The sequence below is a fragment of the Myotis brandtii genome, unplaced genomic scaffold (genome assembly GCF_000412655.1).
Source record: "Myotis brandtii unplaced genomic scaffold, ASM41265v1 scaffold298, whole genome shotgun sequence".
Lineage (NCBI taxonomy): Eukaryota > Metazoa > Chordata > Mammalia > Chiroptera > Vespertilionidae > Myotis > Myotis brandtii.
In genome coordinates this window covers 1,818,597-1,833,119 of record NW_005361391.1, presented here as the reverse complement: position 1 = coordinate 1,833,119, position 14,523 = coordinate 1,818,597, and the positions used below count along the sequence as shown (strand labels likewise).

At 41.3% G+C, this 14,523-nt stretch overlaps 1 pseudogene; it reads left to right on the top strand.

The window, feature by feature from the left end:
- Positions 1–2,324: 2,324 nt before the first annotated feature.
- The window catches only part of LOC102243461, a 17,242-nt pseudogene continuing 5,043 nt past the window's right edge, over positions 2,325–14,523 (top strand).

Genomic DNA, 14,523 nt, shown 5'->3' with positions numbered 1-14,523 from the left:
TGGGGGGGGGGGAAGGACACATATGTAATACCCTTTGTAATACTTTTAGCAATAAAAAAATAAATAAATAAATAAATAAATAAAACAAAAAACAAAACAAAAAAAAAGATTGGGATCTTCCAGCAGGGACACCACTTGGGGATATGGTCTCTGATTTGTAGTATTTGCCAATTTCCATGGTGTAAATGCTCCTAACAGGGCTGATTTCAAGCCAAGAACAATCTAACACTGAATGCAATCTACCTGACTAGTTAACAACTGGCTGTTGTGTCCTAAGCTGGTAGGAGCCTGCTCTAGTATACCACAGAGTTGGGTGGGGATCCCCAAGTCTTGGTGCTCAGGTGCTGAGCCCCTGGGGAAAGAGTCCCTTGGTCACCAGTGATCCCTACAATGGGATCCTCAACTCAGTAGCAGCTCTTGTGTCTAGCAAGGATTGACATGAGGTTAAAAGTCAATGTGCTATAACAGCTAGGAACATGAACTCTGCAAGCAGACTGCCCAGGTTGGAATCTCAGCTCTACCATGTAACCTTGGGAAAGTTACTTAACCTCTCTGTGCCTGTTTCCTCACTCATAAAATGAGAATAATACTGGTAATAATAGTAATTACCTCACAAGATTCTTGTAAAGATGAAGAGAGTTATTTATTATATGCGCAGTGCTTAGAACAGTGTCTGGCACATATTTAGAGTTAGTAAGCACTACTTAGAGTTGGTTATTATTATTTAGAATGGGAGTGAGCAGTTGATTAGCCAGGACCATAAGAGCATAATAAAGCTATCTTATTCCTCCTGAAGATATTGCATTTCCATCAGATGGAATTATACCCAGAATTAATTCAGGGGGAGGGAGGGAGGGAGAGAGACTCTTCCTAATGAAAGAAATGTTTATTTCCATAACCAATGAAGCAGACCTTTTAACCCAGGTCTTAGGAAGCAGAGCTACCTTGTTTGGGATTTGCACAGCACCAGTCTCAGGTTAAAAACATTTTAAATAACAGATGCCTTACTTTTCTTTTATACTTTTTGGTCTGTCAAGTGCTTTCAATAAAGTGAGGAGGTTCCAGCTGAGTTCTATGAGTAGGAAATCAAGGATATGCTGATGTTCTTCCATGGATTTGTTCAATTCCAGACCTTTGTGAGCACCTTTTTATGTTCCAGGGACCTGGCACTGAAGAAGCAAAGGCAACACACAGCCCCTGGCCTCTGGGTCTCACTGAGAGCAGGCAGGTGCCAGTCCTGTGACAGTGCTGTACCAGAGGCCAGTCTCAGGTGACATGTGGCCATATGAGAGGTGCATCATTCCCGGGCTCCAGGGATTTAGAGAAGCCTTTTTGCAAGCTGTGGTTTCCACTGCAACCTGATCCATGAACAAACCTGAGGTGAAGGGCTAGGAGTGAAAGGGAAGCCTTCCAGGTTGAGGAAACAGCATGTACAGTGGCACCAGTAAGAGAAAGCACAGCGCAGTCATGGCAGAGCAAACTGTCTGCACACGTGAACTGCGGAACCTGTAGTGTGGGAAAAGGAGACCAAGAAGAAAGGTAAATATAAGCCAGATCATGAAGGACCTTGGTCCTCATTCTGAGGATAATGAGGAATAACTGGAGTGTTTCTAACTAAATACTGCTATTGTAAAGGTAACTGGCCCCTCTGTGAAGAATAGAATGGGTGGGAGACAACCAGAGGAAAGCTAGAGGTTGCTACAACAGTGCAGGTAAGGGGCTGTGATCAATGTGCCCACAGTGGAGATAGAGAGCAGGTAGGTTTCGACAAGCTTTGTGGTGGCCAACCGGGACTTGGAGACTGACTGGTGTGGGGAGCATGAGAAGGACACTGACACCGGGCAGGTCCATGCAGCAACGGCATCAAAAAGGAGCCAAATCTTGCCCTGGATAAGTGGTTCAATTGATTGGAGCATTGTCTCGTGTACCAAAGGGGTTATGGGTTTGATTCCCAGTTAGGGCACGTACCTAGGTTGCAGGTTCGATCCCTGGCCAGGGTGAGTATGGGGTGGGGGGCAACTGATGGATTATTTCTCTTTCACATCAATGTTTCTCTCTCTCTCTCTCTCTCTCTCTCTCTCTTCCTTCCCTTCTCTCTAAAATTAATGAGGATTAAAAAAAATAGGAGCCAACTCAGTTTACTCATTGGAGGGGGGAGATGAGCATGTAGTTGTTAAGTCCTCAATACAGTGCAAAAATAAAGGGGGGTACCATTCATATCACAGTCATGATAATTTGTATATCAATTATAAAATTGTTACTAAATGGAAGTAAAGTGTTTTGAGGAATGTATATTTTTTTTCTAATTTGCTCAAAGGCTAACCATGGCCCTGAGAGCAGTCTGGAGTTACACTAAGTTTGAGTTGCTTATAGAATATTTAAGTGGAGCAATCAGGTAAGCATTTAAATATAAATATCTGAAGTTCAGGAAAGATCTGGGCTAAAGATATAAATTGGGAAACATCAGCATATAGTTTTTACAACCATGAAGACAGATTACATCATCCAGGAGGGTGTGAGCTAAGCTTAATTTGTGGATATTATGTACTTCTTTGGGAATCATATTGAGCCTACATCATATATATATATATATAATCAGGGGGTGAGGGAAGAACAGGGGAAATAACAGTTCCTAAAGCTCATAGTGAAGTATCCCTGAGCAAAGGGAGAAGACAAGAGAGCCAAGGTTAATATTAATATTTAGAACATGAGTAAAGGAACGTGAAAAGGAGGGAACTAGGAGAGTATAGAATTATAAAATCTAGGAAAAATTGTATTTTGTGAAGAGAGGGTGAGTCCAATAAGGTTTAACTTCTCAGCAAGACCAATAGTGACCTTAGGAAGCCCCACTGCACAGAAATGGTGGGTGGGGCTGGGAGTCAGATTGGGATGGGGGATGGGAGCAGTGACTGTGACAAGTCCTCTTAAGAACACTGACAGAATAGAGAACGTCAAGGGGGAAAAGGGAGTCTAGAGAAGGTTACTCTTCCTTCCTAAGGAAAACAAATGTTTGAACATTCTTAAGTGTCATTGGGAAAGAATTAGGAGAGAAAAGAAGCTACAGATGGGTGAAAAGAAGTAGCAAGGGCTAGATTTGGGGGGTGGAGGTTGGCTAATCAAGGACACCTGGCCGGTGGGTAGAGATCTAAGAGCTACTGTCAGACCTCTTCCATCCCATCCCCTGGTCCTTGTCCAAGCCCTCACTTAGGCCTGAAACTAACCATAATCAGGCTGGGAGAGGCTCCCTGCCCTCCCAGGACTTCACATGGACTACTTTCCCATCATTGGAACACTAGTTGGAATATCAGAGGGAGCAGAGCTGGAGACTATTAGGGACCTTAGAGGTAAGAGTTCCACAGCAACAAGTAAATGGTAGATCTAATGGAGCAGGGAAGGGGGCAAGAAAAGAGAGCATGATCAATTTTGATTCCTTAAGCTGAAGTGGAATTAAAGTTCCACTGGAAATTGTCCTACCTCTCATTGTATCTGCACGTCTCTTTGAGGTAAGGGATAGTATGAAATCTTGAGTTAGATTTCAACTCTGTGCTCAATGGTTTTGTGATCTTGCGCTAGGTACTTAGTCTATCTGAGCCTCTGTTTCTTCATTTGTAGAGTGTACATAATGGAATTGGTTGTATAGTCTTCATAAAGGGCATTAAGGTTGAGTTAGAATACACACATACACATGTCTATTTGTTGAGTACTGTATATGTACTGTGCATGGCACAAATGGTAATCATTATTAATAGTAGTGGTAGAACACCTTAGCCTTTAATGATGAAATCAAATCTTCATCAATCAACTTATAATTATTATACAAATTACACAATTTACCTTTAAGCAGACACCTGGAGGTAAAGAGTTCTTCGGTATCTTTTAACTAAATGACCTGGAATTTGATCTACAGGATTATATTATTTATGTTGCAAGTCAAAGTCATGTAGGTCTTTGCCAATATGTATGTCATATCACTCATGCCAGGAAATATAAACCTCTAATGTTACTGATTGCGCAATTAACTTATTGGTTTTTAAAGGAAACATATTCCACATATTTATGAACCATTGGAGAAACATTGAAAACTGGTGAATATAATGAATGAGATCTTTTTACTTTCCTGTAAGAATTTTCACCTGTTAAGAAAATTCACTCCAGAAATACTGTTAAAATGAGAATAACAAAAAGTTGTGTATTCCTTCTTTTCTTCATGAGCAGAGCTAAAGGAAGGAAGGTAAACAGAACTCATCTGATTCTGTCTTCACTGCTCACACTGTTCAAGTAGCAACATGCCCTATTAGCCCCATGGTTGATGCACACAGGCGAATAATCTCACTTTAAATTTGTATTTCTCTCTTCCCACCAGAATCTCTCAATTTTCCACTTTTCTCTCGATCTTCTTGTCATCTTCTACTTTACTCTGAAGCCTCCTCCAAAGTACAGCCAAGTAATCACCTGAGTGGAGAAGGGCAGAATTTTTTATACAAAAAGTAAAGAGAAAAAGGCAAATTCCTGCCCAGACTCTTCAGAAAGCCTGTCTGTCTGGCCTTGGCCAGTATGGCTGTTGGTTGGAGCATTGTCCCATGCACCAAAAGGTTACCAGGTAGTTCGATTCCCAGTCAGGGCACATACCTAGGTTGTCGGTCCATCCCCAGTTGGTAGTGCCTGCAACCAAATGATGTTTCTCTCTCTCTCTCTCTCTCTCTCTCTCTCTCTCTTTCTCTCTCTCTTTCTGTCTGTCCCTCCCTCCCCTCCTCCCTCTCTAAAATATAAAAACATATCCTCAGGTATAGAATAACAACAATAATAAAAATAGCCTGTCTGAATCCTTTTATTTCCAAGGGAGCCCAAAGCCTTTACTTGGCAGCATGTCGCTATAGCTGATAGGATGATTTGCAAAGCTACATAGAGCCCATAGAATCTCCTCAAACTGAATCCCTACCTCACTCCATACAACAAAGTAAATGTCTAAAATAACAAAGATTGACAAGCATAAAGAAAACCCTTATGAGTGCTAGAAGAAAGCATAGACTAGTGTTTGGTCTTCTTTGAATATTCAGGGTTTATCTAGACCAGGGGTCCTCAAACTTTTTAAACAGGGGGCCAGTTCACTGTCCCTCAGACCGTTGGAGGGCCGGACTATAGTTTAAAAAAAACTATGAACAAATTCCTATGCACACTGCACATATCTTATTTTGAAGTAAAAAAACAAAATGGGAACAAATACAATATTTGTATTTGCATGTGGCCCTCGGGCCATAGTTTGAGGACCCCTGATCTAGACACTAGGGGCCCAGTGCACGAAGATTCGTGCACTAGGGATGGGTCCCTCAGACTGACCTGCATCCTCTCCAATCTGGGAGCCCTCAGGGGAGCCCTCTCCAATCCGGGAGTTTCTGTCTGTCTTTGCAATCATATGAGTGAATTGTCTGAGACCCCCAACCCAGTTTGGTTTGTTGCTCACAGAATAATAGAGGCTTTTTTTTTCTTTGCTTCATTGGTGGAGATTTCCTGGAAGTTTCAAGATACCTTCCCTTTAATTTTTCCTAGACACTCTGATTTTACTTATGTCTCTCACCTTTGCTTTCCCTCCATCCCCCACCGCAACAGTAACTTGCTCCAGGCTCACTTTGCTCTAGTGTCTAGGAGATTTGTCTGCCACCAGAACTATGATTCCCAGCATTCCTGGTGCTCCCCATGCTCTGGGCCTCTGCTTCCGTTCCTGGGGCTGCTACCATAACTACTATTCCCAGAATTCCTGGTGCTCCCCACGTTCTAGGTTTTCCCTTCCTGCTCTGTCTCCATCCCACAGCCTCCCACTCTGCCACATCCCCCCAAGCCTCCAGCTCTCCTGCTTCTGCTCTCCACCCGGTGTGTTGTGTATGCAAATTAGCCCGCCATCTTTGTCCGGTTAATTTGCATATTCACTCCTGATTGGCTGGTGAGCGTAGCAAAGGGACAGTCAATTTACATGTTTCTCTTTTATTATATAGGATGGTGCAAGCCTTCAATGCTCTCCAAGAAAAGCAGATAAATTTGACTGCACAAATATTGTAAACTTAAGAAGTAGACAAACAGGGAATGCATTTGTGACCTTCCTATTTGATAAATAAAGATGAATGATTAAAAGAAAACACCTTTTATAAATAAATTTTTAAATTACTAAAAACTGAATAGAAGTGGATAGTAGTCAAAACCAGATAGTTTCCACAAAAAATGCAAATAGTTCATACACTTGTGAAAATGTTCAATTTTTGATAATTAAAATATGAATTAAAACAATAATGACTTGCCATTTGTTGCCTATTGGCAAAGATTTAAGCTTGATGGAACATGAAGTTCATGAGGTTTTGAGGAAATAGGCTGTTCATACACTGTTAATGGGGTTGTTTTGCAGGGCAATTTGGCAATATTTATTAAAATGTAAAGTGCACATGCCCTTTGACCCAGCAATTATGCTGCTAAGAATTTAATCCTAAGGGTGTGCTCGCTCAACGGTGTAAAATGTGCATGTGTACTAGCACGTGTGTTGCTGCATTGTTTGTGGTCGCTCAAACTGGATAAACCTTGTACCAATTTAAGGAACTTGTTAGATTAATTAGAGTACCACCACACAACAGACTGCTAAGCAGTTATGAAGAGAATGGGTGGGTCTCTGTGCTACTATGGAAAGGTGTCTGTTATGTGATGAGGGGAAGCGAGCTGCAGAGCAATGCATGGACTATGGACCCACTCACATGAAATATCTTTACAGATACATCCATGTGTAGGAATGCCTATACATGCACAGGAAACTTCTAGGAAGATTTTAAGAAATGCTTAAATTGTAGAGTTCCTCTAGGTAGCGGATGAAACTGGAGAGATGGTGGTGTAGATAAAATATTTTATTCTCTCACCTTATATATTTTTATTTTATTTGGAAAAATATTTTTTACCATTAATGTGCATTACCTTACAACTTAAACAAGCGTAGTTTACTAAAAAGGAAAGAAAACAAAAGAGAAAGAAGGAATAGAGAGGGAGGACATAACTGGAATGAGCATGGGAGAGGTGGACAGGGAAGGGAGAGAAGAAACCATTTTTCATTCTTTTGAGCAGATGATCGCTTTTACCTTTGAGAGAAGACAGATATTAGCACATTTTTAAACTTTTTACCAAATTCTCAAACACTACCTTGTTACTTCTTTTATAAATGAGAATAAGAAAGTACCATACTGCTGGACTTGTCTATGCTTTTTCGGGGTCTTTGCAGACCAACGTGGGATAAAGTCCTCGGGCAGTCAGTGTGAGCCAAGTGCGCTCCAGGAAGCCAGATGGTACTTCCTCCAATAGGACATACGTGTGAATTTTGCCCGATGTTTTTGTCTCTGTGCCTAGACCTCACAGTGATAGGTGCCATAAAAGTACACAGATGGCAGAGAATGTGCCCTCATTCTGCAGAGAGGAGACAGACATGTAGAGGTCAAGAGGCTTTCTTTCCAAAGGGCAGGGAACCCATCAGGGTTCTGAGGGGGAGCAGCTCTGGCCAGAGTCTGAGGCCTGTGAGCACAGTGTCTCTGTCACTAGCATATGGGAGGTTTGCCCAGATAAACTAGCTTTGCTCTTCCCCTTAAGGTTCCAGTAGCTGACCAGAAACTACATGAAATTTCTTGTCACTTATTTTTATAAATTAAAGTCATATTTGAGGTCTATTTTAAAAGATAATGGGTTATTGCAGAGAATTTTTTGATGAACGTTTTTAAAAATTGACTTTCAGAGGTCTTTTTCTTTAACTTTTCTATGGAAAAGATTAAAATTTTAGACCTACCAAAGGGCCAGCAGAAGGACAAAATCCTCTCAGAAAAACAGAGGAGACCTCTGCCTTTACCCTGCTCCTCCCTGCCTTTGTTGCACCCAGCCCCACCCTGAACTCCCTTTGTCCCTGCTCCTCCCCTGCCTGTGCTGCTCCCAGCCCCACACTGAACTCTGCAAACACAACTGGAGCTTACAGAAGATTCTACTACTCCGCCACAGTTTAAACATTAACAAGCATGTAAAGCCACTGGGGGTAAGAGCCGAAAGCCTGTACTAAGAAGCAAGCCTAGGCTGGATTCGGTAATTGCTTCTTACGCAACGTCAAGGCCGCAGTCACAGCTTTCTGAAAATTACACACTTCCAGCAGTTCTGGCATGAGGGCCCAGCTCTGCCAGGGTTGCATAACCCTCTTCATAGCATGGCAATTAGTCATTAAGAAGTAGAACAAAGGGCCATTCTGACCACGGAGGCACTCTAATGTTGTCCGCATTTGCTCTCCAGAAAGGACACATTTCTTGCACATTTTCTACTGTGAGAGTGTCAGTGGGGTTGGGAAGGAGAGTGGAGATATGTGTGTGTGTCGGGGGGAGGGGGGCACTGTGTCAAAGAGTTTGCTGCAGAGCACAGACCTGGTGAGGGTTTTCTGTTCCTGCTGCTGTGCTTGTCGTTGCCACTGTGTTCAATCTCCAGGAGTCACAGGTGTGCCCTCCTGACCACACTGGCCACAGCTCACCAACTGGGACCCGACCTCCCCCTGGGCCTCCTTGGTTTTCAGTCCCATCTCAGCTTCTCCTTGTTAGCAAAACCACTGTCCTCATGGGTCCCATTTTTCAACAGGCTAAATATTTATGAAACCAGGCTCCTAAATTATTGCTGCCCTGGTTACTTAACTAAATGAATTCATAGAACCTGGATTTTAGGGCTAGAGATCTAGCTTTAGAAATCATCTAGTTTAGTCAACTGATGTTACAGATAAAGAAACTGATGCCAGAGAAGGCAGGAGGTAAGCTTAGTTATAGACATTTTGGGGCCCTAATGAAAGCACTCGGATTTACCTTTATTCTTGAAGTACATGGCTAACCTCGTATGCTTTCTTTGTCTCCTATATGAATTCAGTGTCTGTTTGAATCCTCCATTCAACCTGTTTGTACACCTGGAAAACTCCGCCTTATGTAGGTAAAGGGATAACCATGGCAACACTGCAGCCTGCAGGTAAGTCTGGAGATAACAGCAGCACACCTGGACAGAGCTGCCTGACAGCACAGGGCGCGGGTCTTCCGACAGCTCCAGCCCTGCAGAAACAGTGTGCACAAAGAACTTGAGTGGAGAGATGGCATCAAAGGGGCAGACTTTGGGTTTGGACTGAAATGATGGTGCCAAAGGCATGGTTTGCTATTTAGAATTATATTTGCCAAAGTCTACTGAGGAAAAAGTTTAATTTCTCACAATATTGTCAAGAGAATTTAGCCTCACAATATTGTCAAGAGAATAAAAGTTTAATTTCTCACAATATTGTCAAGAGAATTTACCCTTTTCACTTGTGCTTTATAGATGAGGCCCATCAGGGTAGAAATGGCCCATCCTGTCTCACTCCTCTGCCCACAGCAGCCATCTCCACTGGATCATGGCTCTTGCTAATCACTGAGAGCTACTCCAAGTTGATGAGGGAAAAATAATCTTTCACATCAAACACGTGGTCCCTGGGTCAGAGTGTGACAAGCCAAGATCAGGGAGCCCCATGTATGCTAAAAGTCCAGAATTTAATCGGTCTCAATATGTCTTTAAGAACCGAATAGGGGAATGCAAGTTTCAGTGGATTAGCCAGCTTTGCCCCAAAGGTGCCAGTGAATGGATTAACATCAAGTTGCAGGAAAGTCTCTAGCAACAGGTCAAAAAATTCCTTTGCACCACATTTTCCTTCCTATCTCTGCTCAAATGTCACCTTTTCTCTGGCCAGCCTATCTAAATGTGCAAAACATCCATCCCTCTCTTCCTATATCTCTTGCCTGCTTTATTTTTCTCCTTGGCACTTATCATTACCATACCATACATGTAACTTATTTATCTTTGCTTAGTGTCTGTCTTCCCTACTTCAATGAAAGCTCCAGGAGAACAGAGATTTTTTCGGGTTTGTTCACCACTGTATCCCTAGAGCTAAAAAAGTGTCTAGCATATGGTACAGTTCTCAATATATAGTCACTCATCAACATATCGATGGATGGATGGATGGAATGGATGGATATAGCATGATTATCTTATGTAAAGATAGTATAAACCTAGAAGAGTTGGGGAAAATATTAGATGACAAAGTCAACAACCAAAATTATCTTGACAGGTGAGAATGATAGACTGAAGCTAGAAAATGGAATTTAACAGCCTGTGTAAATCAATCCCACACTTAGATTTCAGAAAAACAATTGCACAAGAACAAGATGGAAAAGATAATGTGGCTAAATAATAGCACGTGCAAAACTGACAGGGTTTCAGGTGACTGCCAGCTCAATCTGAGTCAAAAATAAAACCAACCTGTCAAAAAGTGTCATCTTTGGTATCACCACTAATTAAAATAATCATAATTTTCAGTATACAAGTCAGCCCCTATAATCCTTCTTTTCATACATACAAGCAACACACATGTGAACACACACAGCCTGACTAGTGAGAACGAAGATGAGAAACCACCTAAATGTCCATCAACAGGAAACTGGTTAAATAACAAAGGAAACCTATGCCATGGAATACAAAACAGTCCTTCAATCAAAATGGACACATTCTTAATGTCCTGATTTGGAGCAGTCTCTAAAGCAGGTACATAAGTGGGGAAAAGAACGATTTAAGAAAACAGGAAATAAAGGACAATTTTTGTTTAGATTTAATTTAGAGCCTTGCTACTCAGGGTGATCTCTAACCCTGAGTGTGGGCTTCATCTGAGAGCTTGTTATAAATGTCACTATCTAAGTGTTCAGCCCAATTGATACAATCCCAGTCTCAGCTGCACATTCTCCTCCAAGGATACACAATAGGCAAAGTTAATCTCAAAATAACCCAGGTATCTTTCCAAACCAACCGTTACTGAAGCACAGCATGGTACCTCTTTCACCTGCCAGAGTTAGGAAACCAACGAAGGCACCAAGCAGTACTGAGGTCAGAGTGGGAGCCCACCCAGCATGGAGCAATCAGCTTGTGCTGCTCATCTCCTCTTCCTAGAATTAACAATAGCTAGGTTGACTTTCTCCTCCTCAGTCACATGCCCAACCTCAGCAAAGATGTGTAGCTTTGTGATGTTTACCCATCATTATTTTCAGCAGCGGTTCTCAACCTGTGGGTCGCGAACAATGAAAATACATCCTGCATATCAGATATTTAAATTACGATTCATAACAGTAGCAAAATTACAGTTATGAAGTAGCAATGAAAATAATTTTATGGTCGGGGGTCACCACAACATGAGGAACTGTATTAAAGGGTCGCAGCATTAGGAAGGTTGAAAAACACTGTATGGAGCCAGAAGCAAAGCACATATCCCAGCATGCGCAATATGGAGTTCAGGTGGGATTTTAATCCTGTTTTTCAGTTCCTGGCAGGGGGATGAGGTCCACATTGTCCATGGGGCCGCTATGGGTCTGAGAGGTCCCACTAATTCAGTAGCATCCTGCAGGACCTAGTCCAGTGATCAAGTCCCCACTCTGGAAGACAGATCTTTTCAAGAAAAAAATGTTAAAATCTTTCTGATTCACTTCAAATATAATCAAGATCTGTTAGATTTACCTATGAGAAGAGCAGGGCTAATTCTATAAAATATAATAAAGGAGCTGTCAAATCATGAGTTTACAAAACTCTAGGAGGTACAGGCCACATGTTCAATCAGGAAGTGTGTGAAGCTGGGAGAGATGCACAACTTCGGTGTAAAACCCAGCCGAGGGTTTCCAACATGTCTTTGTCACTTACTGCATTTCTGTCATCACACAAAAAAACACCCATTTTGTATACAATTTTAATGTTTTGAGATTGGCATGTGGATATTTTTTGTGTAGTGTATTCTTTCTTTCTGAAATCTATACTTACCTCCAAGATTTATTCTTAAGTGGGAAAAGCAAGATATAGAGTAGTATGTCAGGATACTACCATTTTCATAAAGGTGGGGCATAAGCCCACAATACACACAGGTGTGTGAGGGTGACTCCAGGCTGAGGTGATAGGGAACACAAGTGGCAAAGAAACATTTTATCAAGTGATTTTGTTCTTTTATAACTTGGCACCATGTGTAAGCATCATCTAGTCAAAATTAAATTTAAATTATAAGTAAATTAAATACCTTTTTACCTTGATTACCATGCAATTTTATGCCTTATTTTACCAATATTCACTGCCAAGGCTACAGAAGCGGTCATACTGCTTTTCACTCTACAATAGTCCAACCTTACTCACCTGTAGACTGTTCAAGTCTAAATTCCATACTTTCAAAAAGTATATTAAAGTTAATTCCCTGTCTTTTCTTTTTCCTCAAAATCAAAAGCAAGTCAAGGAAGTTCTGGTCTCTAGGATCAAATGCTCCATTTTATATGGAGTAATTATTACTTCAAAATCTCAGTATATCTCCAGGTCCTTCTTTGTCTGTAAACCATGTATTTCTGTGCATCAGCTCCTCAGCCCCTTTCCTCTGTCCCAGTGAGAAGAGCCTGTACCAGCAAATGGCAGGTGAATTCGAGAGAATGTTCTAAGTACCAATTCAGATAATAAAAGTTGTTTATTCATCTCATTAAAACTGCAGCAATAGGTGGAGGACTTCCAGTTTCTGTTCTGGCATGTAAAGAGTTTGGAAGTCATTACCCCTGTCCTCGCAAAAAGAAAAAGCTGAAACAACTGAAAATCAATAACTTTTCTTAGAGCCATCAGACAGCTGTTATCACAGGGAAAACTGCTGCCCCTGAAACTGGAGAGATAGACAGGTAGGTACAGAGGCTCACAGCTCACTGGAGAGAAGACCAGGAGCATAAACACAACATTGAAGCTAGAACCAGTTTCTCTTCCCAGTGCATCATGGCAGCTTTCAACAAAAAATTACAAGGCATATTAAAAAGATAAAACACAGTTCAAAGAGATAGAGCTGGTACCAGACCAGACCCAGATGTGTTAGAGATGTTGAAATTATATGACTAGGAATTTAAAACAACTATCATTCATATGCTAAGGACTCATGGAAAAAGTGGGCAACATTCAAGAAAAGATGGGCAATGCAAGCAAAGAGATGGAAACTAAGAAAAATTCAAAAGGAAATAGTAGAATTAAAAGACACTGTAACTTCAATGAAAAAATGCCTTTGAAGAGCTCATCAGTAAACAAAACACAGCCCAGGAAAAAATCAGTGAGCTTGAAGAAATGTTGATAGAAATTTCTAATACTGAAATGCAGAGAGAAACATAATGAAAATGATAGAACAGAATATGCCAGAACTGTGGTACCATTACAAAAGATGTAATGTACACAAAATGGAAATATCCGAAGGAGGAGAGAGGGAGAGAGGGAGAAGGAAAAGGAGAGGGAGAGGGAGGGAAGGCAGAAGGGAGGGAGGAGGAGACGGAGGGAGGGAGAGGAGAAGGTGGAGGACGGGGAGGAGGAGGAGGAGGAGGAGGAGAAAGAGAAGAGAGAGGAAGAAAAGAAATATTTGAAACTAATAACAATTTCTAAAGACCTGGAGTAGCTGTATTCATTTCATAGAAAGCAGATTTCAGAGGAGAGGAATTACAGAATAATTAAGGGCCAATTCTATAAGAACATATAACAACCACTAGTGTGTATGTGCCCAAAAATAGTGTCAAAATACATGAGGCAAACATATAACTGTAAAAAGAAATAGACAAACCACTCTCAGAGTGGGAGGCTTCCATACACCTCTCTCAGTAAGTGACCAATGCAGCAGGCAGAGAACACAGTACAACTGAACTGCACCATCAGTGATGGAAGATTTAATGGACACCTGAGACTACTTCATCTAACAACTGCAGAATACATACCAGGTGTACCAGTTAATAATGCGGATTTTGTAAACAAAGAAAACATGATAATTTCAAGAGAAACATCAAAAGTGCTTTATTCAAAGTAATGTCCATCATAGCTACACATTTCCCCCATCTTTCAGGTAATTTGTGGATACCGTCCCAATAGAACTTGCCTTGTTTTGAGGAAAAACATTCAGAGACCAAATTTTCCACTTCTTTGTACATTTTGAAGTGCTGTTCAGAAAATGTGTGTGCCATCGATCAGAACAAGTGCTAATCTGAAGGAGCAAGGTCTGGTGAATACAGCGGGTGGGTTCATACTTCCCAGGCAAGATCTTTTAACGTGTCTTTAACTGGTTTTGAAGTGTGTGGTGGTGCGTTATCATGAAGCAAAATTACTTTGCTGTGTCTTCTGGCACATTCTGGTCATTTCACGATCAAAGCGTGGTTCAAATTGATTATTTGTTGTCAGTAGTGATCAGTATTAATGGTTTCACCTGGTTTTAGAAGCTCATAATACACCACACCTTCCTGATCCCACCAAACGCAGAGCATTGTCTTCTTTCCGAAGCGATTTGGCCTTGCAGTCGATGTTCATGGTTGACCTGGATCAACCGATGATTTTGTGCATTTGGAATTCTTCAAATAAATCCACTTTTCATCACCAGTCACAATTCGATGCAAAAAAGACTTTTTTTCGTGCTGTTGAAGCAACATTTTACTGATGACTTTT